Source organism: Nycticebus coucang, chromosome 11, assembly GCF_027406575.1.
Source record: "Nycticebus coucang isolate mNycCou1 chromosome 11, mNycCou1.pri, whole genome shotgun sequence".
Classification (NCBI taxonomy): Eukaryota; Metazoa; Chordata; class Mammalia; order Primates; family Lorisidae; genus Nycticebus; species Nycticebus coucang.
This window is the reverse complement of record NC_069790.1, coordinates 43,591,010-43,605,093: the sequence shown is the minus strand read 5'-3', so window position 1 is coordinate 43,605,093 and position 14,084 is coordinate 43,591,010. Positions and strand designations below refer to the sequence as shown.

Sequence of the window (14,084 nt, the reverse complement as noted above, 5' to 3'; positions counted from 1 at the left end):
CCATACTAGAGAATATTATAAAAGAAAATTTCCCAAACATCACCAAAGATTCTGACACACTGCTTTCAGAGGGTTATCGGACCCCAGGTCGCCTCAACTCTAACCGAGCTTCTCCAAGACACATTGTGATGAACCTGTCCAAAGTCAAGACAAAAGAAAAGATTCTGCAAGCTGCCAGGAGTAAGCGCCAGTTGACCTACAGGGGCAAATCCATCAGAGTGACCTCAGACTTCTCTAATGAAACTTTCCAAGCAAGAAGACAATGGTCATCTACCTTTAATCTACTTAAACAGAACAATTTTCAGCCCAGAATTCTGTACCCTGCTAAGCTAAGCTTCAAAATTGATGGAGAAATCAAATCATTTACGGATATACAAACATTGAGGAAATTCACCACAACAAGACCAGCTCTACAGGAAATACTTCAACCTGTTCTGCACACTGACCACCACAATGGATCTGCAGCAAAGTAAGAACTCAGAAATCAAAGGACAGAACCTAACCTCCACACTGATGCAAAAGATAAAACTAAGCAATGGACTCTCACCAAATAAGACGAATAGAATACTACCACACTTATCAATTATCTCCATAAATGTTAATGGCTTGAATTCCCCACTGAAGAGACATAGATTGGCTGACTGGATTAAAAAACACAAGCCATCCATTTGCTGTCTGCAAGAAGCACACCTGGCTTCAAAAGACAAATTAAAGCTCCGAGTCAAGGGTTGGAAGACAATTTTTCAGGCAAATGGAATTCAGAAGAAAAGAGGAGTTGCAATCTTATTTTCAGATACATGTGGATTTAAAGCAACTAAAGTCAAAAAAGACAAAGATGGTCACTTTATATTGGTCAAGGGAAAACTACAACAAGAAGACGTTTCAATTCTAAATATCTATGCACCAAATTTAAATGCTCCCAGATTCTTGAAACAGACCTTACTCAGTCTGAGCAATATGATATCTGATAATACCATCATAACAGGGGACTTTAACACACCTCTTACAGACCTGGACAGATCCTCTAATCAGAAATTAAACAAAGATATAAGAGATTTAAATGAGACCCTAGAACAATTATGCTTGATAGACGCATATAGAACACTCCACCCCAAAGATAAAGAATATACATTCTTCTCATCACCCCATGGAACATTCTCCAAAATTGATCATATCCTGGGACACAAAACAAATATCAACAGAATCAAAAGAATTGAAATTTTACCTTGTATCTTTTCAGACCATAAGGCACTAAAGGTGGAACTCAACTCTAACAAAAATGCTCGACCCCATCCAAAGGCATGGAAATTAAACAATCTTCTGTTGAATAACAGATGGGTGAAGGAAGAAATCAAACAGGAAATCACTAACTTCCTTAAGCATAACAACAATGAAGACACAAGCTACCAAAACCTGTGGGATACTGCAAAAGCAGTTTTGAGAGGAAAATTCATTGCTTTAGATGCCTACATTCGAAAAACAGACAGAGAGCACATCAACAATCTCACAAGAGACCTTATGGAATTGGAAAAAGAAGAACAATCTAAGCCTAAACTCAGTAGAAGAAAAGAAATCTCCAAAATCAAATCAGAGATCAATGAAATTGAAAACAAAAGAATCATTCAGAAAATTAATGAAACAAGGAGTTGGTTTTTTGAAAAAATAAATAAAATAGATAAACCATTGGCCAGACTAACTAGAAATAGAAAAGTAAAATCTCTAGTAACCTCAATCACAAATGATAAAGGGGAAATAACAACTGATCCCACAGAGATACAAGAGATCATCTCTGAATACTACCAGAAACTCTATGCCCAGAAATTTGACAATGTGAAGGAAATGGATCAATATTTGGAATAACACCCTCTCCCTAGACTTGGCCAGGAAGAAATAGACCTCCTGAACAGACCAATTTCAAGCACTGAGATCAAAGAAACAATAAAAAAGCTTCCGACTAAAAAATGCCCTGGTCCAGATGGCTTCACTCCAGAATTCTTTCAAACCTTCAAGGAAGAGCTTATTCCTGTACTGCAGAAATTATTCCAAAAAATTGAGGAAGAAGGAATCTTCCCCAACACATTCTATGAAGCAAACATCACCCTGATACCAAAACCAGGAAAAGACCCAAACAAAAAGGAGAATTTCAGACCAATCTCACTCATGAATATAGATGGAAAAATTCTCAACAAAATCCTAGCCAATAGATTACAGCTTATCATCAAAAAAGTCATTCATCATGATCAAGCAGGCTTCATCCCAGGGATGCAAGGCTGGTTCAACATACGCAAGTCCATAAACGTTATCCACCATATTAACAGAGGCAAAAATAAAGATCACATGATCCTCTCAATAGATGCAGAAAAAGCATTTGATAAAATCCAGCATCCTTTTCTAATTAGAACACTGAAGAGTATAGGCATAGGTGGCACATTTCTAAAACTGATTGAAGCTATCTATGACAAACCCACAGCCAATATTTTACTGAATGGAGTAAAACTGAAAGCTTTTCCTCTTAGAACTGGAACCAGACAAGGTTGTCCTCTGTCACCTTTACTATTCAACATAGTGCTGGAAGTTCTAGCCAATACAATTAGGCAAGACAAGGAAATAAAGGGAATCCAAATGGGAGCAGAGGAGGTCAAACTCTCCCTCTTTGCTGACGACATGATCTTATACTTAGAGAACCCCAAAGACTCAACCACAAGACTCCTAGAAGTCATCAAAAAATACAGTAATGTTTCAGGATATAAAATCAATGTCCACAAGTCAGTAGCCTTTGTGTACACCAATAACAGTCAAGATGAGAAGCTAATTAAGGACACAACTCCCTTCACCATAGTCTCAAAGAAAATCAAATACCTAGGAATATACCTAACGAAGGAGGTGAAGGACCTCTATAAAGAAAACTATGAACTCCTCAGAAAGGAAATAGCAGAGGATATTAACAAATGGAAGAACATACCATGCTCATGGATGGGAAGAATCAACATTGTTAAAATGTCTATACTTCCCAAAGCAATCTACCTATTCAATGCCATTCCTATCAAAGTACCTACATCGTATTTTCAAGATTTGGAAAAAATGATTCTGCGTTTTGTATGGAACCGGAAAAAACCCCGTATAGCTAAGGCAGTTCTTAGTAACAAAAATAAAGCTGGGGGCATCAGCATACCAGATTTTAGTCTGTACTACAAAGCCATAGTGCTCAAGACAGCTTGGTACTGGCACAAAAACAGAGACATAGACACTTGGAATCGAATTGAACACCAAGAAATGAAACTAACATCTTACAACCACCTAATCTTCGATAAACCAAACAAGAACTTACCTTGGGGGAAAGACTCCCTATTCAATAAATGGTGTTGGGAGAATTGGATGTCTGCGTGTAAAAGACTGAAACTGGACCCACACCTTTCCCCACTCACAAAAATTGATTCAAGATGGATAAAGGACTTAAATTTAAGGCACGAAACAATAAAAATCCTCAAAGAAAGCATAGGAAAAACACTGGAAGATATTGGCCTGGGGGAAGACTTCATGAAGAAGACTGCCATGGCAATTGCAACAACAACAAAAATAAACAAATGGGACTTCATTAAACTGAAAAGCTTCTGTACAGCTAAGGTGACGATAACCAAAGCAAAGAGACAACCCACACAATGGGAAAGGATATTTGCATATTTTCAATCAGACAAAAGCTTGATAACCAGGATCTATAGAGAACTCAAATTAATCCACATGAAAAAAGCCAACAATCCCTTATATCAATGGGCAAGAGACATGAATAGAACTTTCTCTAAAGACGACAGACGAATGGCTAACAAACACATGAAAAAATGTTCATCATCTCTGTATATTAGAGAAATGCAAATCAAAACATCCCTGAGATATCATCTAACCCCAGTGAGAATGGCCCACATCACAAAATCTCAAAACTGCAGATGCTGGCGTGGATGTGGAGAGAAGGGAACACTTTTACACTGCTGGTGGGACTGCAAACTAGTACAACCTTTCTGGAAGGAAGTATGGAGAAACCTCAAAGCACTCAACCTAGACCTCCCATTCGATCCTGCAATCCCATTACTGGGCATCTACCCAGAAGGAAAAAAATCCTTTTATCATAAGGACACTTGTACTAGACTGTTTATTGCAGCTCAATTTACAATCGCCAAAATGTGGAAACAGCCTAAATGCCCACCAACCCAGGAATGGATTAACAAGCTGTGGTATATGTATACCATGGAATACTATTCAGCCATTAAAAATAATGGAGACTTTACATCCTTCGTATTAACCTGGATGGACGTGGAAGACATTATTCTTAGTAAAGCATCACAAGAATGGAGAAGCATGAATCCTATGTACTCAATCTTGATATGAGGACAATTAATGACAATTAAGGTTATGGGGGGGGAAGCAGAAAGAGAGAGGGAGGGAGTGGGGTCGGGCCTTAGTGTGTGTCACACTTTATGGGGGCAGGACATGATTGCAAGAGGGACTTTACCTAGCAATTGCAATCAGTGTAACTGGCTTATTGTACCCTCAATGAATCCCCAACAATAAAAAAAAAAAAGAAAAAAAAAAAAAAAAAAATCTCTTGCAGATTGCTGTTTCCAGTTTCTTCTCTGTGGTTGTTAAAGATAATTAAGACTAGAATAATCTGAGCAAGAGTGAGGCTAAGACCATCCCACTCCTCTCATTAGCAACAAGTATATATATATATATATTTTTAATAATTTTTAATAAACTTTGTAGTAACTCTTTAATTGCTGGAAGGAGAGAGTTTCTTTTTTTTTTTTTTTTTTTTTTGGCCGGGGCTAGGTTTGAACCCACCACCTCTGGCATATGGGACCAGCGCCCTACTCCTTGAGCCACAGGCGCCGCCCAGCAACCAGTATATTAAGGAAGTATCCCCAAAGGGTGAATAAAACGACAGCAAATGTAAAAACTTGAAGATTCTCAGAAGGTTAGGCCTAAGAGAACTATTTTGTTGTGACCCAATCTCTTTTAATATTCATAGAGATTAAAAAGAACACACACAGAGAAAACCAGAATGTACACTGATTTCTACCCAGACAACAATATTGTCTGGAAAACCGTAGCTGTATATTTACCATCTGACAAGGGGGAAGGGAAGTCCTAGCAAATGAGCATCGAGATGATGTTTGCAAGAGTTATCACACACCCACATACAAGGAAAATCTGAATCAGCAACAAAGACAAAGGCGTACTTCTCACCAAAGGATGAATATTCATAATGTTGCCAGTACCACACAGGTTGAATTAAATGCAACTGCTACAATTTCACACTGATATTCTGCCTGAGAGCAATATCAAAGGTTTAACTATAATATGATATAGGACTATTCATCAGGAGCATGTATTTAGTGTTAAAAAACGAGTTGGAGACTAGCAGTAATCACCAAGGAACAGTTCTTCTGAGTTAGAAAGAATATTGTATATGAATAGAACACAGAACACACGGAGAATTCTAAGTGGAAATATCAAGGTAAATACAGGTTTGGGAAATCCTTTACAAAAATATAATTGCCTTAGCCTATCACATGCTGATATCCTGCTTTTTCTCAATTCTCTTAAAATGTATCTGTCTCTATTCTAAAACCATTCAATATTAAACAACAGCAGAAGATCTTTTACTGAGAGTAATTATATATTTTAAAAACTCTCAGATAATAATTCTTTGGCTTATCATATTCTACCAAGATCAAATTAAAAAGGCAGTTCGAACACAAAAGTAGACTTCTAACATGAGGGTCCTGTGAAAGTTCATCCAACTAAATGCCAAACCACCTTGCAGACACATGAGCTACAAGTTTACCTGCCAGCATGTGCACACACCTTGACAGGTGTCCAATTCTTAACTGTTTCCATGGGGTTTCATGTGAAGGTGTCCAGGCAGAGCTAAACTATAAAGTTATTTTTTAATTGTTGACTTAATAGAAGACAATTCTTATTTGGAAAAGTAGTGCATTATCTAAAGTGTAGTGCAGAAAAATTGTGATTTGAAGCTTTTTTAGGTTAGGTAAAAGGAACAAGTAAATTAAGTATACTGAAGCTTATATTATGTTACAAAATGACTCAAACTAACTATAATTCCTTTCCCCATAAGCATTCCTCAATAGATTTATTCCATTAGGCTTCTAGTGAATGGCAATGAAAAGCAATCTTCTGAAGATCACAGATGTGATTGTGCTATTCCTCCAACTAGAAAATGTGCAAAGGTCTTCTTTTGTCTTCAGAAGTCACAAATTGGGAGTGTGGGTTTTAGAACTGGTGACCTCACAGTGTAGAGGTTTCCTCAACACGTTCAAGAATGAAGACACTTTTTGACTTGAGAAATGCTCAGACTACACCACTCACCATTCAGTATTTTTCAGCAGAATAATGCACAGTGATAATTATGAATTTGCAAATGTCTGTCAATTATAACATCTATATATTTGAAAACAATGTATTTACTTTCTACTGAGGATTCTGAGAACAAAATAGATTTGAAGACTTTGGTAATGGCTTTGTGGCTTATGGTTTAAGAATCACTCCTGAGGTGAAAAGAGAAAGGGATTAAAAATTTCTTGGGCACCTAAAGTGTTTGTACTGTTGAAGCTCCACAGCTCAACACTATGCTTACAGAGAAAGTGTGCTCAATACTTATTTACTAAAAGAATAAACTACTTAAGATCAGAATTCTAGTCTTAGTTACTGGCTTCAGGATTTTTCACTGGTTGTGTCCTTTACTGGACTTCACTACACATGGATGCTGATTCCCTCAGTTCCTTCACACATCCCACTGAATGCCATCTTCCTAACGAGGCAATGGCCCCACCTTCATTCTCAGCGCCTCTTCCCTTCCTTTATTCTACTTCATTTGTTTTCCCAGTAGTCATAATTTCATCATTTCCTATCATTCTCTAATAATTTTCTCTTATATTATTTTTACTCTCTGTCATCCATAGAATATCAGCTCCACAAATGCAGATTGTCTGATTTGTTCACTAGTGCATTCCAAGCTTCTAAAACAATCCCTGGCATTGTGAATGTTTTTAAAATGATTAAATCTTTGACAAATCATTACATTCTAGTGTTTCTGACCCTTCATCTGCAAAAATACGATGAAATCTCTCTTGCTCATCTTGCAGAGTGGTTTAAGAAACTAGTGAGTCTCCCTGTAGTAAATGTGATCCAACTGCAGTTCTGAAATTTATGTGATTTTATTTGTAACTCTTCTGTATGAGACGGTGCAGGTGATGAGGGTAAGACAATAGAGGTATCCCCTCTCCCCTGAAGGCTCAATATATGGATGGCAGTGATAATTCTCCTCCTCAGCCAGGCATATTTTATGAACCTGGACTTATTGCTCATTTTGTTGACATGCCTGAGTGATGACTATAAAGATAGTTTATGTGTCTTCACAAAAAGGGTTACAAATTATAACCCATCCTGCTTTGATTTGGAATGTTCTTTTCCCGAAAATGCCTTCAGTTTCCCAATTGAATTATGCAAGATTTCCCACAATCATAGGTGTGCTGGTTACTTTTATATGTCAACTTGGCTAGGCTATGGTACCCAGTTATTTGGTCAAACACTAATCTAGATGTTTTTGGTCAAACACTAATCTAGATAATGTAGATAAAGCAGATTATCTTCCATAATATGGGTGAGCTTCATCTAACCAGTTGAAGACCTTCAGATCAAAAACTGAGGTTTAAGGAAGAACTAATTCTGCCTCAGGACTGCAACATAGAAATCCAGCTTGAATTTCCAGACTGCTGGACTGCTGTACGGATTTCAGACTTTCAGCTTCCGAAGTCAAGTAGCATCTCTCCACACATACATTCTGTTAGTTCTGTGTCTCTGGAGAACCATGATACAGACGGTTCTGAGACAGCCTAAGTTTTGAAAGCAATGCTAGTGACACACATGCTTAGAGATACACAGTTAACATGAACAACCTGTTGATATTTCTTAAAGAAACTAGTTTTTATTCAAGCATAATACACGTACTTAACTCCAAAATGCACATTTTAAGAGTGAAGCTTAATGAGCTTGTACACACATCTACACTGTATATCCATTGCCCTTCTTGCCCTTTCCAATTATTCTGCCTTCTATTTCTATAGCTTAGTTTTGCCTGTTCTAGAACTTCAGATAAAAGGAATCTGACAGTCTTATAATCTTTCATAAATAGTTTCCATTGTTCGACATGGTTTATAAGATTCAACCTTGTTTTGTGTATCAGTAGATTTGTTTAATTCTTATATATACGTTTCAAATCATCTTGAATTTACTTTTTATGACAAGTAAAAAGTGCAAGTTGAAGCTCAATATTTCCTAATTGTTTCCAAATGTTCTACAACAATTGAATTGACTTTCCCTACTGAAGTACCTTGTTTTTTGTTGTTGTTGTTTGTTTGTTTATTTTTTGAGACAGAGTCTCACTTTGTCACCCTCAGTAGAGTACTATCATGTCACAGCTCACAGCAACCTCCAACTCCTGGGCTTAGGCGATTCTCTTGCCTCCACCTCCTGAGTAGCTGGGACTACAGCTGCCCACAACAATGCCCGGCTATTTTTTATTGCAGTTTGGCCGGGGCCGGATTCAAACCCACCAGCTTTGGTATATGAGGCCAGCGCCCTACTCACTGAGCCTCAGGTGCTGCCCTAAAGTATCTTGTCTTTGTCAAACATCAGATGACTGTACATATATGGGTCTATTCTAGAATACTTTGTTCAATTCCCCTACTTATTTTTCTTACATCAACTCCATAGTCTTGATTCTGTAGTCTCATGACTTTTCAAATCAGTTAGTGTGACTCATTCAATTTTGTTATGCTTTTAAAAAGCAGAACTATTTTAGGTCTTTTGCATATCCATATGAATTTCAGAATCAGCTTGTCATTATCAAAAGAAATTCCTCCTATTATTTTAATAGGGACTACATGGAATTATAGGTTAATTGGTGGACAACTGTTCTTAATGTCGATCCATGAATATGATATATATTTCCATTTATTTAGGTGCTATTTAAAATCTCTTGGTGGTATTTTGTAGGAGATTTGAACATTCTTTGCACTTACATCCTTAAATCTTTTATATTTTATCATGCCACTGTGTTTTTTTTAACTTTAACTTCAATTTTTTTGTTGCTTATATTAGTATTGTTTTTATAGTGATCTTATATTTCAGAAAATAATAGTCCTCTAAAGTTAGTTAACTATGGAAATTTTCATGAAATATTTGAAACTTGTGAAATTAACATCTACATAGCATAATAGAAAATTATTTTACTTCTAAGGTAAATTTGCTTCAATAAACAAATCTACATTTATAATTTGTGATGCATTCATGCTTTGAAACAGTCTCCCACACCTTATAAAACATATAAACTTTAAGACAGTAATTCCATACATTTTAAGTTGTTGCTCATATAAGCTTAGAAAGATATCAAAAAGGTAAGTATGAATGCCATAAATATAAAAGAGATTAAATATCTTGTAAAGGCTCAGCGCCTGTAGCTCAGCCGCTAGGGCGCAAGCCATATACACCAGAGCTGGCAGGTTCGAACACAGCCTGGGCCTGCCAAACAGCCTGGGCCTGCCAAACAACAATGACAACTACAACCAAAAAATAGCTGGGCCTTGTGAAGGGCAACTATAGTCCCAGCTACTTGGGAGGCTGAGGCAAGAGAATCGCTTAAATCCAAGAGTTTGAGGTTGCTGTGAGCTGTGATGCCACAGAACTCTACCAAGGGTGACATAATAAGACTCTGTCTCAAAAATAATAAATAAATAATAAATGTCTTGTGTATATGCACATGTATACAGACACACACACAATATTAAAGTTTTCAAAAGTCAGTGACACAGCATTGCTTTTGCTGAGGCAAGACAAAAATACTTCCAAGCACAACTCCGAACTCCGCTGTATGCTCCTCCCCTGGTCTGTGATAGGGCCAATTCATTTAACATTGTTTCCTTCTCTGAGACAGCGTTTTTCCTACCAACTCTCTTCAGGAATTCAGAACTATCCTGACCTCTCCACCACCCACATCCTACCAAATAGCAGTGAATTTGAGTTTTTAGGGTGGCCAATTACTTGATTTCACTAAAACTTACAATGTTAATGATAAAATTTTACCAGGATCAGGCCATTTAATCATCAATGAAGAATTAAACACCTGTTCATCTAAAACAAAATAATAGGAATAATAATTGAACACCAAGCTGTTAAGGAGCTACAGTGTCAGCCCAGACAAAGAGGCCTTTAAATCACACTGGGATCCTCTGCTAATCCTAGAGGAAGCCTATTTTAGGCCTTTTAGCCCAGTGTTGTGGATAGAGAAGAATGTGAACCTAGTTCTTTATTCTCCACACACAACACTATTGCCTTGAAGGACAGAGAGACACAAGAGGCCTCTGCAAGCGCACAAGACATGGCTTGGGCCATACACACAGCAGGGTCCTTCTGCAACATGAAGCCTATTTTGCTCGCAAAGAAATTTTATACACATGGTTTGCCACTTTTTCCCCTGAGTCTCAAACTCCATTATCTAATACCTATCCATGTCTCTCTTACCTTTCCCTGAATTTGATTATTAAAGCTTCTGACAAAGTAACATGTCATGAAACCATAATCTGTCAACACAGATGTACTAAACCCATACCAAAAAAGGGAAAATCTCTTGGAAAATGTCTCTACCAAGAATAATCTGGGTGGCGCCTGTGGCTCACCAGGTAGGGTGCCGGCCCCATATGCCCAGGGTGGTGGGTTCAAACCCTGCCCTGGCCAAACTGCAACAAAAAAATAGCCAGGCATTTTGGCGGGTGCCTGTAGTCCCAGCTGCTTGGGAGGCTGAGGCAAGAGAATCGCCTAAGCCCAGGAGTTGGAGGTTGCTGTAAGCTGTGACGCCATGGCACTCTACCAAGGGTGATAAAGTGAGACTCTGTCTCTACAAAAAAAAAAAAAAGAATAATCTGAGTGCCAAAAAGAAAAAAAAAAAAAACCTAATTGTGGATTTACTGCTTGTATTGCTGCTTTATTTTGCTGTACTGCTTTCATAGTAAGTTTTGCCTATAAAAAAAATTGAGTTGCCTTAAGTATAAGGCATTCCATTGAGGGTCAAAATAAAGAGGGTAACAGAGACAAAGACGATCAGATTGAACAGCAGTCAGTAGTCCCGTCTACCTTAATATTCAAAAATTGTGCAAACTTTTCAAATTACATCAAATTCAAATTATGAAAAGTAGTGCAAAACTTTTCAAAGAATATTCTATTCTTAATATTCAAAAGTTGTGCAAACTTTTCAAATTACGCCCTGCTGAGTTTAAAACCTTTATTTTTGGTCTTTTCTTTTTTACCTTAACATACTTAAAGAATATGACATTTCCATATTGCGAAGGGAAGTTGCACCTTTGGATTCATAGGATAAGAGGTTGACATAAAGACTTTCATGGTTTGAAGCAATTGTCTCTGTTTTTCTAAGTTCCTCCAATACCACCGTGATTACCCTACCACGCTCAACTTTTTAAAAGGCATGAGAAACACTGTTTACAATGTTCTTTATACTATACAATTAGAAGCCCAACCCAAATCAAAGTAAGCCACACAATGATGCCTGGAAGCAAAGATAATTGAGATAAGCAGATAATTAAGGGTGGGCATTACCAGAGAAACAGTGTTATGGTTCCCGAGGACTCTCTGGAATGTATCTCACCAACCCAATTCTGGCAGTGAAACAGAGCAAGTATCTAAGAACTATTCCTCCTGGAACCAAGAATTTCCAGTGAGATTTGCTTTTTTTTTTTTCTCCTTTTTTTTTTTTTTTTATTGTTGGGGATTCATTGAGGGTACAATAAGCCAGGTTATACTGATTGCAATTGTTTTAACAGGGTTAAATTTTAAACTGACTCTTACTCTATTCCTCTGCAAGTACTGTCTCTTTCTTCTTAGCCCCATGCAGCTATTCAACATAGCCCAGGAAACAATCAACCTGAGGCTTAATAGTGCCCCAGCCAATGTGCCCCTTCCAATCATACTAAGATAGGATTTCCTAGAAGAGCAGAGAAGGCTTCAGCCTCCCACCTTTAGAATGACATTAAATAAGTCCTATGGAATCCTCAGCTTTGCTGTCTCCAGGGGACAGGGCCTGAGAAAGTGCATCCACAGCTGAATTAATCAAGCAATTTTAAGTACAGTGGAACCTCCAGAGTCAACCACCTCCCTACATTGACTACCTCTTTAAGTTGACTCAGTTTTGATAGACCACACATGTACCACATGTCCGTACCAGCACAGTAGACCTTGTTCCTTGGGTGGTCAAATTGTAGAGGTTGAACTTTCATTGCTTCCTGGCCATCTGTGGATGGCAGGCTGTGGATGCCCCATGATAAAAAGCCTCTTTGCTCTCTACATACTTTTTCTCAAAAAAGCTCTTGATACTCTGCTCTTCCAGCCCCCTCCCAGTCCTGCATATCCCTTCTTGCCACCATAGGAACAGGCCATGTGCTCAGCTCCATTTCCTGCTCTTTACTCCGCAGAAGAACTGATCATAAAGACAAGCTTTTGGCTTCTAGGCCCACCCATGCTAGATTCAGTTTCTCTCTGCTCCATGTCCCATAGCCAGGGAAAGGCCCTGCCAACCCTCATGCTCCATAGCTAAAGAGAGGCGATTGGGTCATAAAATAATCTGAAAAGGAATACAAAATAGTTTCATTTTTATGATAAATTAAAACCTCATTAATTGTAAAATAATGTAACATGGCTATATTTTGTGCATATGCATGTGTAAATATGTTTGTTACGTAAAATATATATGTTTTGTTTCTTTGTTTTTTTCTGTTCGTTTTTAGTTTAGGAACTTCTACTAAAACCTCACTGGGCATGTGGACAGAGTGGTGCATCTGAGGTCCAAGTCCAGGTCAGCCACTTACAAGCTTGTAGTGTGTGGAGTTATGTAAGTTTCTGGGCCTGTATTCCTCACTTGGGTATGAGTGAGCTATCAATACCCAGTTCACAGGACTATCCTAAAGTTTCAACAAGAGTGTATACACGGCACCTATTTAAAAATATTTTTTAATTATAATAATAGTGACATCTATAAGGAGCATGTAGCAATACTATGTACATGATCTAAATTAAATACTTTCTGCATGGCACTCACAATTCTATGAATTCAAAGCAGTTATGAAGTTCTAACATGATTCAACACAGAAATTTAATTAAAAGTGTAAGTGCTGCCTAATTTGATTTCTAGACACCATATAATTAAGCAAGATGCAGCCACCTTAGGATGTCTTAAGATTTTCTGCAAGTCTATGAAAATGTGTTTATAAAATAAAATCTCAAGGCTTTTCACAAAATGTAAATATTGAGTACATATAATTGCCTGGTATTGTGAAAGATTAATAAAATTGGCATATCATCAGTTGCCTTAAGCAACAGCGCAGGCTAACAGACAATGAGAGTTCACACAGTAATGTGACGAGAAAGCAGCACGCAGAACCCTGAAACGGACATGTCTAATACCCAGATACCAAAAGCTACTCAACAGTTCACTAGGGGAAAGTCAACACTTTCTTCTTCTGATTCAAAGGCATTTTATTTCTTTCTTTCTTTTTTTTTTTTTTATTAAATCATAGCTGTGTACAATAATGCAAACATGAGGTACAATGTGCTGGTTCCATATGCAGACTGAACTATTTTCACCGAACTGGTTAACATAGCCTTCATGGCATTTTCTTAATTATTGTGTTTAAACACTTATACTCTACACTTAGTAATTTTAAATGATCAAAAAATTTTGTTCATAAAGCATAATATTGAAATCTATAAATTAACATAAATCTACATAAACATGAACATATATTTAATATAGGTTACAGAAAAAATCACTATACTCAAAATTTTAAGCTAAGTGGTTAAAAATTTAAAGGCAAAATTAAAATTCACACTTTTACGTTATTTAACAAATTATGGCAAGCATATGTTTATTTCCTAACTCACTAAAAACTATCAATATCTAAATTATAACTCTGTAATTCACAGTCATTACACAGTCTACATTTTCT

The 14,084-nt window shown here is 37.2% G+C and overlaps 1 protein-coding gene across 7 annotated transcripts in view; it reads right to left on the bottom strand.

Annotated features, from left to right (window-relative positions):
• CRPPA (CDP-L-ribitol pyrophosphorylase A) overlaps positions 1-14,084 on the bottom strand; it is a 387,693-nt gene that overhangs the window by 90,987 nt on the left and 282,622 nt on the right. The window lies entirely within an intron of this gene.